The sequence below is a fragment of the Halyomorpha halys genome, unplaced genomic scaffold, assembly GCF_000696795.3.
Source record: "Halyomorpha halys isolate HHAL.00 unplaced genomic scaffold, Hhal_1.1 Scaffold170.1, whole genome shotgun sequence".
Classification (NCBI taxonomy): Eukaryota; Metazoa; Arthropoda; class Insecta; order Hemiptera; family Pentatomidae; genus Halyomorpha; species Halyomorpha halys.
This window is the reverse complement of record NW_027107231.1, coordinates 315,720-330,988: the sequence shown is the minus strand read 5'-3', so window position 1 is coordinate 330,988 and position 15,269 is coordinate 315,720. Positions and strand designations below refer to the sequence as shown.

At 29.2% G+C, this 15,269-nt stretch overlaps 1 protein-coding gene across 2 annotated transcripts in view; it reads left to right on the top strand.

Moving 5' to 3' along the window:
* vri (vrille) overlaps window positions 1–15,269 on the top strand; it is a 254,374-nt gene that overhangs the window by 125,876 nt on the left and 113,229 nt on the right. For both annotated transcript variants that reach the window (XM_024359974.2, XM_014417867.3), the window contains one exon: window positions 6,959–7,000. The gene's annotated coding sequence lies outside the window, so the exon portion shown is untranslated. The remainder of the gene's footprint in view (window positions 1–6,958; window positions 7,001–15,269) is intronic.

Below are 15,269 nucleotides of genomic sequence, written 5' to 3'. Positions count from 1 at the left end.
TGACCGCACCCCCCGACAAACTCCAATCATTAATGTACGGTCAACTATCTACACCTCATTACAAATTCGTATTGTTGATTTTTTGTCAGGCTTATGAGGTATCTCTTTATAATCTATGTTTATGTAAATAAATCCATTATTTCATTTTTGTGTTCTTTTTATACTCACCTCTTCGTAAAGGATATTTCCAAATAATGGACAAAATTATCTTCCTCCTAGATTTCAGGTATATAACAGTTTCACTGTATTTTATTTTATGGCAAATGTATATTTTATCAACACTAATGCTGTTTGCTTATAGTATTTATTTTTATTTTTTCTAAACGGAATAGATTATGATGGTTTTGAAAAATGTTTAATAATTTACAACCCCTGTATCTTATGAAAACGGATGAATCGAAAATGACAATTAAGTATGTTTAAGTAATTTAATCAGGCTTGATATTTCAGTGAGACGGGATCTGCTTTCTTTGTACTTGGATATGAAATTCTTAAACACGGCTTTGTTAGATTATATATTTTTTTCCTTTATCTATTTCAGTTACATGTACAAATACAAAAAAATCTTCTATCGTTGGTGATCCCGTAGAAATTTTAGTATTTATTTGGGTTACGTCATAAGGTGATGCACCTGACTCGTCTATATACAGGCTCACTATTAATAGAGGCGTAATCAAATTGGCATGCGGGAACACGTTGGCAGTAAACACAGAGCCCGTGGACCGAGCATTCTTTACCCCTGCTTCATCCCAGCACTTTTCTTTATTATTTCTTCAAATATGTTCAACATAAAGAAGTTTAATCGATCGACATGTTTGAGCCACTTTGTGAGCAACATCTCCTCTTGGTTGATATGGCTTCGAAAATAGTATAATTTTGAAATTTGAAAGTTTGACGACCTCAGAGGCAAGGTGCTTAAGCAGCTATTTATGAAAGTCGTATTCTGAGGCACAAATTCAATTATAGAGAATTATTCAGGTTTCAAATGACAAATGACTTCTTGTACGGATTATTCAAAATATTTATAAAATATGTCTTCGTGTGAATCGTTCCCTGTACTTCATAATAAAGCTTGCATTTTAATCAAATAATTACTCTTAATATAATAAGTTTATGAATTAATTATTAATATATTGATTTGTATTGACCTTTTAACAATTCTGGATATTATTAAGGTTTCTTGTCACTTGTCCCGATACCTGGCCAAGGTAGAATATCTTTCAAGGAACCTTTCACTGTGTCCCTGGATATGTACACATCTGTGTTTATTTGCCACATGAGGCCCTTATCAGAGCTATTAACATTTTAGTGTACTCCAGTTTTTAACAAAGGATCAGGAGGCAATTGAGCAGGTACAAACCCTTCCTAGACATGTCAAACTTTCTCACCCCCTTTCGGGCCTGGGGGGGGGGATGAACATCTAGGGGGCGTTCTGTCACCAATAGCCAATGAGGAATTAGATTCAAAAAAAGATAACGCCTCTTAGAAAAGGGGCAGAACAACTAGACGAGGAAAAAAGGGCGTTGAAGACGAAGACACAGAAGTGAGAAGACGAGGGCAAGATGCCCTTTGACCAGACGAAGTCCTAAGAACAGCTATGAGACCTGGACGCCACCCCTTATGAAGAAGATAACACTCACCTTACTACACGCACCACCCAAATCAACCAACCCAGCACTCATTCAGATAGATATTAGGTAATAGTGTAATAATCGATATTTTATGGCAACCATTTATCTGAATCATTTCAATTATTTTATTAACATCATTGTAAATAAAGACTTATCAATCATTGCAAATAAATACTTAGTCCCTATATGCAGTTTGTCATATTATACAATACCACCTCTTATTATGTTATATAATTAATGGTAACAACATTTTATAAATAATGAGGTGTAGATAGTTAACCGTAGATTAATGATTGGAGAAGTTTGTCGGGGGGTGCGGCCAGCAAAGAGCAACATAAATAAACAAAACCATATTTATTTATTTTATGCCGACGTTTCGACCTGAGTTTCAGGTCATCATCAGGGGTTGTGGCGTAGAAGGTAGGCCTGCAATGAGTTGCTCAGGTCGAAACGTCGGCATAAAATAAATAAATATGGTTTTGTTTATTTATGTTGTTCTTTGCTGACCGCACCCCCCGACAAACTTCTCCAATCATTTTATAAATATAAAGGTATTCAATTGGTAAACTTGTAAATACACAAAAAGCCTTTGGAAAAGAATTCAATTATAATAATAGTTTTGCAAGACTCAATAAAACTTAATTAATTAACTTATTTTTGTATAACTGCCGTCAGCGATTATCCTGGCATCCAGACTAAATCCCGAGACATTACATAGCGATATATGTATAATAAATACAAACAATAAAACAAACATAAACCGGATCAATACCCTAATGATAAAAAACACTGAGAATAACCATTCGATTGGTAAGGGATGGTATCATTTCGGGAATAGAGTACATATTAGCCTCATGTAATAAAATAAATATATATGCTTCTCTTTCTCGATACTGTCAATATTGATTAATGTTCTCTACATTAACATAAGGAGGTGAATCGGATATATATAGCTGCTCCATATACATTGGATGATGGGCACTGGAGAACAAGATGGTGTAGGCTGTTGTTGAGTGTGACCACTCGCGTTTTGTTCATTCAAGTATTAAAAATTAAATACTCTTCAGGAGAAAAATCTAGACGGCTGAGAGTTCAGTTGACTGGGTTGTTATTTCAATTTAGAGCTCTATAGATGTCTAGAGACAGAAGATGATTATCCATTTTTTCTATAATGGCCTTCTTCTGTTTTTGCATTCCCGTTTTGTAGATCTCGTTTAGTTCAGTGAGACTGTTAGTTGCAGTGGTTAGATTGTGAACTTGTAAGACCCAGTTAAAGTCAATGGCTACTTCTTAGTCTATTGAAGCACATTCGTGGATACCTGTTCTCTGGTTGTGTTGAGAGTCTTGTCCAAAGGTTAATACTTTTTTTATTATCTTATTTATCTCTTTTTATTCTCAGTTTTTTTTTTAATTTTTAGCTGGATGACTTCGAATGCTTCTAAATACCTCAAACTCCATATCTCGGCAGCATTGAGCAATGTAGTTGAAACCATTGAATCAAACAAAGTCATTTTTATTTTTTTCTTTAGTTTTATTAATCAGGTTTAGTCTTTATTATTCACAGGTTGTTTATAAAGAATGTTTTTCGTGTGCCAAAGAACACTCCTATGTTAACCTACTGTTATTTTGTACCTCGTAGATGCATTCAAAGTACATTATTATAATATTACCCAAAAAAATTAATCAATATAACTTGGTAAAGTCAAATAAATAATAATCATATACTCAGAAATAATTCAGAAAATAAAACAAAGATACAAAAAAACAGTCAGACCAGGAAAGCAGCATTAAAAAAAACACTGGATAACGACAGTATAAAATTACTGATAAAATAATAATAGATTATTGATAAAATTTAAATTAAATTTTACAGTTGTAGTACTATAATGTGGGGAAACACCACAAAACATGGAACAAGTAAATATAGAGTTCACCTGAACATCTTAATATATATAAAAATATTAAAATGTGAATATTTCTGTTTACCAAACATTTTAGCATTTAACATAATATATATAATAGTAAATATTGTCCTTGATAGACAATATTTAACTATCTGTAATTAATATCGTGTAACATAATGAAAGACACTTTGTCTATTGCATTCTAATGTTTATTATAGGCATCACTATATAAGTTAGAGTATAATATCAACATCATTACATTTCAGTCTAGACTGACGTTATGAGTGTTATGCTAACATTATGATATTGTGGGATGATGACGTTATAGCAGTGAATGGTTGACGAGTGAACGACCCACCGACGCTTAGATAATGGATCGGCATACCGACGTCTTCAGCTTCTGTTCCTGTCATCCAAGACATAACGACGGTTATAAATAAATGTGTACTTTATTCAATATCCCAGGGGACATTTTCGAATTTCTTATTTACTTCGTACATTTCTATTTATTGATGACGATGATGAGTCAATGTTGAAATCTTTACATTGATTGATGTTTCACTACAAGATAAAATTACCCTCTTAACTAAGATAAAAGATGCAAAGATCAAATATGATAATTTATAAATATTTGGAATTAGAAGAATTTGTTCCAATAGAAACAGGTCAAAACTGCTAATGGCAATTGTAACATTACTAGTGACGCGGATGAGAGAAAAGTGCTGGGATCTTCCGGAATCATAGTTTTTCTTTCATCAGTGGTGATAGTGGGGGGGGGGAATGGAGAACATACTCCATTTGGAATTCTCCAGGTTTTTTTTTTTTTTCATATTTATTATTTAGTAATCATTTAATTTATACCTCTATAAATATGGTGCGAATGTGTTCTCTAGCCTCTATTAATATTCCTTGGAATACCACTTCTTCTTCTTCTTTCTCATCCTTAAGTGCTTACTTGCGTCCAGTTAACCTACAAATTCAGGTAATTGTTAATTTAATTACCCAAACATTCAATGTCTTTATAAATGTATATTTATGATGTGCTAAATCAAAAATACTTACACAACTAAAGTTAATTGACAAGATTTGAAATAATTTATATAAACCCAATTGGTAGAATTTTAAAATATACAAACTTAAAGTAGAGCTGATTATTGTCTCTGAGAGTTGAGGATATTCTTTATTTAATTAAAACACGTATAACGCAAAGTATTCATGTGATGGCAGTTCTAGAATACTAACCGAGACTAATGTGTGTACGCTGTACAAGTGGGCCGTGAGTGTGCCTAAGGGAACTAAGCGACTGCCTCAAGGCTGGAGAGGTGCCGGTTCGAATCCACCTTAGTGGGTCGACTTTTTCTCATTTCTGTGGCTGCCCCACGAAATGAAAACTCGACCCTCCACCATAGTTAGACTCCTCACCCCGTATGTCTGAAATAACCAGAAAGGGGCGCTTAGAAAAAAAAGGTTTGATCTTAAAAACCGACTGCCACACCGGACACAAATCCAGGCCAATTTATAACGAGTCCAAATAACCCATTCACTCGCTCGCGTCAGGCCTTAGTCTTTAGCGACATCTTTAGTAATAGTAACTGAAGTCTCTTTCGGTAGTGAAGTCGTCATTGTAACCTATCCCATTTCTTCTCCAGCGCACTTAATCCTGGAATTTCTTTCGGAAGGGGGTATTTTTAATGAAGGATTCTCAACGAGAATCTCACCGCACCCCGGTGGTATTTCATTTTTAAAATCATCTCTAAAATACCAGGTATTGTTAAATGAATGCCCCGCAAATACATACACAAAAAAAATTCTCAGGAAATCGGGCCTTCAGTAGCAATTTATTAAAATATATTTTATGATTATTATAATTTGTCCATGAAATATAGATGAATCGCTCAATTATAATAATTTAATTTTTAAGGATTATTTAGTCTTCTGTAAACCTCTAAGTAAGGCTTACTTCTTATTTGGACCAACGAATATTTTTTCAATGATTACTTCCGAACGTCCGAGTCTCATCCACAACAGTAACTGTCATAACTTCTATTCGTGGGGGAAGTCCATGGATGTAAATTAAGAATACTAATGCTAATTTATATGATGGACTAAGTTCGATTTTATGTTCCATTTAAATACAGCTGAGAAGCTTTTTGGTTTTGGATAGTGAAAAAAAAAAATCGATACTTGAAGTTATAGTCCCTGGTACATTAATGCTGATAGTCTGGCTGAAACTCGACGAGGAAGTACCACGATCATGATATGATACGAAAATATGCCTTAATCAATGAAGATCTAATTCCAGCTTGCGTATTATTCAATATTTCCCTTTTTATTTGTGATGCAACAAAAGACCTTTGGAGTGCAGTTGTTTTTTTCCTCGTTGCAATGATTTCATAACGCTGATACATGCTATCGTTTGTACAGTAATGAATACTATCATTAGCAACATATATTGTGCAACACTCTTATCGTTTCCGATTACTGAATGAACTTCATATTTCATTTAAAATATAATTTTCATATATAATTATAAAACGTATTTTGGCGTTACGAATCAATTACGAATAGTTACCAATTTATTTATTATTAATTTTAAACATATTATTTCTAATTAATTTATTTTTTATTCTCGTCTTCATTTTTCAAAACATTTATTATCCCTTATCTAACATTTTTGTATAGTCTCATTCATAAATTTCGAAATAAAAATATATATATATTTTTTATTATTGCTCATTTTTCCATTAATTGGATGTTCAGCTAGGAATTCAAATGTCACAGTCACTCAAATTAAAAAGATCTTTGGGTACAGCCCATTTGGTTAACATATGGTTGCTATATAATTGACCAAAAGTTTTAAAAACACCACCAGAATCATCTGACTTTAATGTGATTGGGGATTGATGGGTCAAACTGTGATCAGAAATCATTGTATAAAAAAATGCTGTTAAAATGAGAAAAGATCACTCCATACTGAAAATATTAACAATAAATCTTACTATTAAAAAATAATGTATATATATATATACACATATAAATGATTGGTCCAAAAGACTAAAAATTAGTCTGACTGTTCCGAATGAATCTCTACAAAGTGGAGCAAAACGTCAGTAAATAAATAGTTTTTAACTAATTTTTTGTTTTCTCATATTTTTATAAAATAAAATAGTGTATTATTATTATTTAATTTGACCTGATTTTTTATTTCTTTTGTAAATACGTTTCCGCATTTTTGTGAACTATTTATATATTTTTAAATAATATAGTACGTATTCGTTATAGTAACTAGGTAATTCCTTTTTACATCTTATTTAGAAGTAAATAAAAAATATTTTAAATTTTATACATTAAGGTGTATCGTTTACAGTTTGAGCCGCTGAGTATATACATTGATTGCTAATAACTACTTCAATTTTCTTTCAGGTGCAGACGTGCTTGCAGAATCAAGAAATAAATTAAAATACTGTAAGTTCAACTTATTTCCTTATATATTATCTTCGATAAAAATCTTTATGTTTGAAAATCTGTATTGATACTTATGTTTATTATTATGTATAATAAATAATAATATATGATTACCATCCATAAATATACATAAATAATAAATCTAAATATGAATAAAGCACGTGGTTACTTGCGTGAATACATTACCATATTTTTTAGACCCAAAGAATATTGCATTTCTTAAATTTACTTTTTTTTTCTATTTTGTGTTACATTGAACGCTTAATTTATAGAAACTCAACTTAGTTATAAATTAAAATAAATCTGTGGGGATATTTAGCTCAACTGAGTCCATGTCGTGTTAGAGAGCGTTTGACTGCGAAGAAGTTGGTCGAGTTGCGCAGTGTGACAAAACCTATGTCGAAACACAGGAGCTCGAAATTCTCTTTCTAAATTAGTTATTCATTCAAAGAGCCAATTTATAGATGAAGTTTTTAACAATAAAATATATAAACAAGAACAGAGTAATCAAAAAAATTATTTGATGACTAAGATTTTTCTATTAGTACGTCATTATCATTTCAAACTGATATCGGAAGATTACTTTATTAGCTCCGATAATCTAAAATTTTAATAATTAAATAGTTGAAAGATTTTATTTATTATCTTTTATCAGCAAAGTAATGCGCTTATTTATTTCAATTTATTATTTTAATAGTTATTTAACCGTAGCCCTCTATATAAATTTCATCATAATTTTTCTTTGGCGAATTAAGAAATGCAATTCTTATACACTAAATATCGTCATAAATTATTTTTGATCTCTTGAAAATCAATAAATGGATATTTTTATAAATGTTTATAAAAGTTCATTATTGTTATCTGAAAAATTGTTCACTGAAAAATAATGCTTCTTTTTGATTTGCATGCACCTTGCCAAATGCCTCAATGTTTTATAGTAATAGACATACTATGATGTTTTTTTCTAAAGTAAGCTAATGCAATTTATGAACTGATGTATATCATTAAATCATATTTATTCAATTAAATTATAATTATACGAACTAACAATTCGCCATAATAGTCCTATTTCAAAAATACTGGACTAGTAAATTATATATTAATTAATCATCAACTTTTTATTTTTTTAATTAACTTTTAACGGAAGCTCAAACGAGAGATGATTATATCTAATGCATCAAAGTTATTGATTAATAATGGTTAAATTTATTAAAGAGATTCGATTCTATTTTTTATGAAAAAAATAAAGAGACAAATATTTATCATATTGTTAATGAAATAACGTTTTTTAATAATTTAATTATTAATAATTATTTATAAACATGTTATCGATTCAGTTTGAGGAATGTGATATTAAAAAATTGGAACTATCCGACCTTATGTATTTTGAAAGTGTATCGTATACCGAAATAAGCACGTCTGTTCTTAACCAATAAGATTCCTATTAAATGACTGAATTTTCATGTGATTATTTAATTTTATATCACTCAACAGTAGAACTAAATTATATTAAAATTTTAAATGTACTGAAATTAAAAAAAAAAAAAATTACAAAATAATATTTACGACGGTTTTTATTACCTAAAACGATAATAATAAGTTTGCTGTACCAAAAGCTGATATCAACTATTAAAAATGATTTTATTTTAATTTTATAATTGCTATAGGAAGAGTTAAACACAACCTCTCCCTTAAGATATTTTTATATTATATTTAGATGATCTCTGCATCAATCGAAAATGAGTCTAAGGACATGTCTTATGATTAAAATTATTTTGAAGTAATTTTTAGTTATCCTCTTCTTAGGAACAGTTTAACCTGATATTTGCCAAAATTAAGTCATAAAATAGTATTTTTTTGTTTTTCGGTAGATAATGTTTTCTGTACATCGTTATTTATGAAACGTATAGAGCGCTATTAGAACTCAACTTTAGTTTATTTGATATTCGTATTTTCATAGTTCAATTAAATTGTTAAATATTAAAATTAGGAATGAAAGAAGAAAATAATATAAATGTGGTTTTTAATTAAATATATACATGTACAAATAGGAAATTATTTAAAATTGAAGTAATATAAAAAATATAAAGAAAAACGTGTATGTGAATTATTGAATGTATAAATAATAAACTTTATATCTACTTATTTAATTAAATTGATTTTTATATATACATCTTTTCGTCTTTCATTCTTAATTTTAAAATGACTATATTCCCTGTATATTATTATATGGAATTTCAATATTCTTATGACATTACACTATGCATTTACTTCAATAGTACTTATGTACCTATATTATATTTTATTTTCTTACGTTTCTTTTTATTCTGTACTTCCATTTAACCATTGTGTTTGTTGACTTGTTTGTTGTTGAAGATCCGAGATTGTGACGTTGACACTAATAAATTGTATTTATTTATTTGTGTGGTCAACTTTTAACTAATCATTGTTAATTCAAATTAAGTTTTGAATTATTTTTTTAGTCTCCAAGGAAAACATTATATAAAGATGTCATTTTAACTTTATTTTACTTTTAGCAACTTTCGCAATGAGACTTCTATTGCTTTGTGATGCACTCTATTGGATTCCTATTTAGCTATATATTTTTTTGTGAAATGTAGGTAGTTTTTTATTTATTAAATTTAAGAACTCATAAATCTCTTTATAAATTTATATTTTATTATTATTTTGGTTGTAGGAAATTTTTATTACTTCTAAATATTTTATTACTTCTGTTCTCTCTGTATATTATTTTAATGTACTGAAAATAAAATGTCCTTTTTTCGATTAATGTTGTACCAGTGTTTTTTTTTTTGTTGTTATACTTGGAACTTTTGCTTACTAGAAATGTTTCTTACTCTTAAGTGAGTTTTGAAATAAATAAAGTTTCAAAGATCCTAAGAGAAGCCCTATTGAATGTGTTTCAATATAGTTGTCATCCTGTTAGGTTTACTCTATTTATGGACAGGTTCTCATTTCCAGTTCAGGTAGAAATTGCTCTTTTACACCGCCTGTTAAAAAGAACATCCGCCATGAGATGATGTGGTAATGTCGGTGATTGTCGTGGCGGTTAAGATGGGGTCAGGCACCGGGAGATAGATTCGGAGCCGTCTCTGTGTCCAATCGGCTCTGGCCTTCAATCCTATCTCTCTACAAAAAGCTCTCCAGTCGTCCAAACCTTTGTGTATAATAATTTATCACTACTAGGTAAAATTATATAGCTATTTACCTTCAAAAAACTTATTTGTAGGAAGATATTCTGAGTAGCGGTCGGGAAAAGGTATTCAAAGTAACAGAAAAACTATTTATTAGTAACCAACGTTTAAAATGCTTCGTCAGGACTTTTTTTTTTTTTTTTTTTTTTTTTTTTAAATAGATTTATTTATTGATAGATATTACAATCTGCCACACAGTTGTGAGCAATAGGTAATAGTGATGCATGATCTCATACATACTAAAATAAAAAAAAAAAAAAAAAAAAAAAAAAAAAAAAAAAAAAAAAAAATAATAATAATAATAAAACTCTCTTAAAATATATACAAAAAAAGAATAGACAAGATGAACATAATCAAATTATCTGTATGAAAAATAAATAAATAATATAACATAATGATAAAATAATATATACAATATCGTCAGGACTAAATGACAACAAGAAACAGACATTAAGTATTATAAGGCTATAACAGCATACTTGAAAAGTTGTGTAAAAAAAGGAACCAAATAAACTGAAAGAATATATAAGTATAATTTTTTCTTTGTTGTAGGTATATATTTTTTGTGGCTCATGAGGATCAGTAAATAATACAACTTTATTTAGGCAACGTTTCGCTACTTTATTGTTTGCATAGCCATGCCCTACAATGAAAAAAAACTACAAATATTTAGAACAAATACCTTGTTCAACTGTTTACCATTAAGCTGCAAGTACATGGTATAATTTAACAATAACAACTATAACAATTAAAAGATTACTTAGGTAGGTTTGCTTTGGTTTTTCCAACATGTAACCGTTTTTTTCTAGCAGGTAGTCCGTCTGTTGTTTCTATTTAGGGTTGTTAATTGTGTATTATGTACATATTAAGTTAGACTCATATGAATTAAAGTTTTGTACATCCCATTTCTTATTGATAACTTGATTCTTATATTGCGTTAAGTCAAATATAAAAGAAATTATTATTATATAAAAATATAAGAATTGAGCTATCAATAAAAAATCTAAATCCATGTTACTCTAACCTAATAAATACATACGACATAATTATCATTACTAAATATAAATAGAAAAACTACTAAACACAAACAAAAGACGGACTAACTGCTTGAAATAACGTTTAAGTGTTGGAAAAACCATAAAAAAAAAAAAAAAATCCTTCCTTATAAATAGCCATGCCCTACACAAAAAAAAACAACAAAAAAAACAGTTTTTAAGAACAAATACTTTCAATAATTACTGTAAAACAAAATGTACATAGTGTAAATTATGATTAATAACAATTACAATTATAACATTGCTTAATAAAAAGATTATTTACAATTGTCTACAGTATGTTGTACAATAGGGGTATATTCATGATGTTGTATTAAATCTAAAATGTTTTACTATGTTAAATGTTATAGGATTGTGAGCAGCCCTATTTATAGTCATGTTAAATTCATAAGAGCTCCTAGCGGATTTTTTGAGAAACTTATTTTATAACCTTTCCTTTCAAAACTTCATGTTATTGTTTACTTCAAAGTTTTGATTAAAGTAATTTATTAGAACATGCCTAAAATAATTGTAAAGAAGAAGTTGCGTGAAAGTTTGGCAACTGAGTGCCTTGTTGATCTTCTGATTAGTGAGGAAGAGAATCAAGATGAGCTATTTGGAAAACTGTCATTACATTATTATTGTTGTCATCCATTGCTTTATTAGTTTTAAAAACATCCAAGACAATAGAAACAAAATCAAAACACTAACTACAAGCTAGTAACCTAACACGACAACAAACACAACGATGACTAGCTCAGCTAGTCTGTAGCGTGTCGTCATTCTACATTCAACAGACCTAGTAACAGACTCTTAACTATATTATATGTTATATCGTTTTAACATGGTAAAAGAAGGAAATATTTCTATATTTAACATAAGGTTTTCCATTTAACACGCTTTAACATGTTAAAGTGAAGTAACATGTTAAAGATCATGAATACCCCTATTGCGATCCAACTAACTCTAGGTTTGAGCCAGAACTGAATAGGTTTTGTTATTGATTGAGGTATGTTGGCTTTGATTTGTCCAACATGTAACAGTTTTTTTCCCCAGCAGATAGTCAGTCTGTTATTTATATTTTGTATTTTTTCTGTTTCTATTTAATGTTGTTAATTGTGTTTTATGTATTTATTAGTTTAAGAGGAATATGAGTTGAAATTGTGTACGTCCGATTTTTTATTGATAGCTTGATCCTTATATTTTTCTATAGTAATGATTTTTTTTTAAATTTCGCTTCAAGTAGTTTATCTTTTATTTTAAGGAAGACAATTATTCAATTGTAAATAATGTTTTTACTAAGCAATGCTTTAATTGTAATAGTTATTAATCATAAATTGCACTATGTAATTGTAGTTTTATAGTAATTAGTTGAAAAAAGTATTTCTTCTGAACTTTTTTTTCATTGTAGGGCATGACTATGAAAACAATAAAGTTGTCTAAAACGTCGTCTAAATAAAGTTGTATTTTTGACTGATCCTCCAGACCCACACACAAAAACATATATGTATAGAATAATAATTACAATGTAATTTCGGTAGTCTGAACACTCCAGTAAACCGATCTGGCTTAAAAAAAAAAATGTACTTTTAAAAAATAAATCAGCAGGCTATAACATTTATTTTTTTCAAATAAAAGTGCAAAGTACAATTTTAACTTTCCAATCTATTGGCAAGTTATTGTCTGTTACAATGCCTCAAAGAAGAAACCGTAAAGATGTTCCTGCATAAGTTTCAGACAACGAAAATAACTGAGTTTTTAAAAAAAAAAAAAAAATTAACTTCAAACTCAAATTTCTAATAAAATATGTAAAAAAAAAATCAAATAAATGATAATAGTTATGTACATTCATATTGCTGATACACCATATATAGTTCACCAGAGATTATTCTGTACTAGCAAATATTTTATTGGTCAATTAATTCATGACAGCAATTGTTCTTTATTATAATTCACTGTATCTATATTATGTTTATATTATTTTAGTTTACTCCATTCCTTTTTTTTAAAATTTTTAATACAACTTTCGATGTACATTTTTATTTTATTATATTATTTATATTTCAATTTTTATTCTGTACTTTTCATGTATATTTTTATCATATACATATAACCTGAGTATATGAGTATTACTTGGCCTGAAAAAGAATGTTTAAATGTTATCTAACAACTTCAGCCTGAATTCAGTTTCGTCATTGAAATTTATGGTTTTGTTTCTAAAGAGTTATCTTTGTCGTCATTCAAGTTTATCACGAATGTATTATTTTATATATTGTTCTGTGTACTGTATTTCAGATTTTTTTTTTTAATAATTTATTTATTGTTATTTACAACTGTATACATATATACACATCAAGTAAATTTGCTGTAAGTGATATTATGACATGATACAAACATGTGGAGAATCTACCCATTGATAGAACTCCAAAAACATTTCTCGAGGCCATCTTCTTTTCAGACGCCTAGGAGGATTATTAGGTAGTGAAGAAGAAGCCAGTTTAGAAACGAGTTGGTTTGGGTGGATGAGAAGTTCATCATGGAAGGATTGGTATCTGGTTCTGGCCAAATCGGCAACATATGGGACATTGGTTTCAGATGTTAAACCCTTCTAACCTTGGATTTTATTAGTTATAATAGTATAAACTTAATTGCATATGATAAAATGGACTAATTATACATAATAAAATGGTCCTCAGGATACATGATAAAATGTTTTTTAATATATAAATAAAATGGATATTGTTACATATAATAATAATAATTTATTATTCAGAAATAATGATGTTTTAGTTCTAAACCAGCCAGTTGATTTATAAAATAAAATAATTTCTTGTTCTTTTTTCCTGCTATGGATAAAAACGATTGGAATTTTCACCAAAAGCCGAGGATCAAGGTTGGTAGTGGGTGGCAAGTGACCGGAGCGGCTTTTGTTGTGCAACGGATTGCGTGAGCACTCAACGTGAGTCTTCACGTGGCCCCATAACTATATTGTCGCCCTCTTCTTAACGTAGTTTCTCGTTGGTTCATAATTTTAATTTCAAGTGATTCAAAATAATATAGTTTGTTTTAAAGGGAACTCAAACAGTCCAAAATAATTCTAACGATACTGCTAATATATAACCCTGAATAATCTTAAAGAAGCTTTTGAATTTAATTGGTCCATTATTGGTAATATCCATGTATAATAAGCAAAATATATATTTTTTGTGTAATATTATTAAAATAATTGGTCTACTTATGTAGAAATCTACTCATTCTAAGATTTGCAGAAAGAAACTAAGCCTTATTTATCATAATGTGAGATAAATTTGTTTTTAACAAACCCACATATAATTACAATAATTAGTTCTAATTTGTTTGGTATTTCATGAATTGAAATAATTAAGAATCAATTAAATAGATCACAATATAAGAAATGAACCAGTACATAAGTGTATTTACAAAATTATAAATAACTTTGAATTATATATTTACATATATAATTTTGAAATTCTCTTATGCACTTCAAAATAGATAATACATCATTATATCAGAAAAATCTAACGACAACTAAAATAATACGGCAACACGGCATTTTTCTCTGATTAGTTGTACTCGAAAAAAATTATTAATGTTAACGTAGAAAATTTGACGTGACGTCCAATAACTGTATTCCAGTCTTTCACCATGTTAATAGACCTTTTGATGGTGTGGGAGCAGAACGAGTTAGTATTATCGCTAATGATTACGTTGCCGATAAGAAATTGACTACTCATCACTTAAAGGATAAGGTTAAGTTTCCATCAAATTCGTTGCCAAATATTTGAGCTTTGAGGATTTGATAACCTTTCATTTATAGACCTTCGTTTTGTATTTTCAACGAGAGTTGTTCCAGGAAGATCATTTGATTCCAAACCAATCATGGCTATAGATTATTGGAGCTTAGGAATTTAATTTTTTTATTACGGAGGGATGAAGGGAGGGGAAGAGAGGAGAGAGAGAGAGAGAGAGAGAGAGAGAGAGAGAGAGAGAGAGAGAGAG